Consider the following 478-nt stretch of genomic DNA (forward strand, 5'->3'; position numbering starts at 1 on the left):
CGCGGGTGCGCGGCGCACCGCCTCCGGTCTCATAGCGCGAAGACGGGGGGTGGGGGGGGGGGCTGCGTATCGCACCCGCACCTGTCCCTGCTGCAACTATGACGCCATGGGAGTGGAACCGGAGACCCACGGCGACGGCGGCCGTTCGCGCGGCCGACCCGAGGCGGACCATCACGGACGCCGAAGGAGGCGCGCTAGGCGCCGGGGCCCACCAGGGCGACGGGCGGCCGTCCGGTGACCGAGTGCCGGAGGCGGGCCGCGATGGCAAAAGAGCGCAAAAAGGCGCATAAACGAAATAAACTTTCGGTGTAGTGATATTCAAGGGCTTGCTGGCCAGGATGACGGCTGGGGCGCGCCGCCCCATGCTCAGACACCTGCACGTCGTCAGGCCCTTCAGCCTCCCGCTCGAGCAGCCGGCGGCACTTTACCGCTGTCGGCATGTTCAAGGGATTGCTGGCCAGGACGACGGCTGGGGCGC

The 478-nt window shown here is 69.5% G+C and overlaps 1 protein-coding gene across 1 annotated transcript in view; it reads left to right on the forward strand.

The window, feature by feature from the left end:
• Nucleotides 1-478, forward strand: part of LOC113215914 (zinc finger and BTB domain-containing protein 24-like) — a 13,792-nt gene that overhangs the window by 12,089 nt on the left and 1,225 nt on the right. The gene's annotated exons all lie outside the window — the stretch shown is intronic.

This window comes from Frankliniella occidentalis, unplaced genomic scaffold (assembly GCF_000697945.3).
Source record: "Frankliniella occidentalis isolate FOCC.00 unplaced genomic scaffold, Focc_3.1 Scaffold390, whole genome shotgun sequence".
Lineage (NCBI taxonomy): Eukaryota > Metazoa > Arthropoda > Insecta > Thysanoptera > Thripidae > Frankliniella > Frankliniella occidentalis.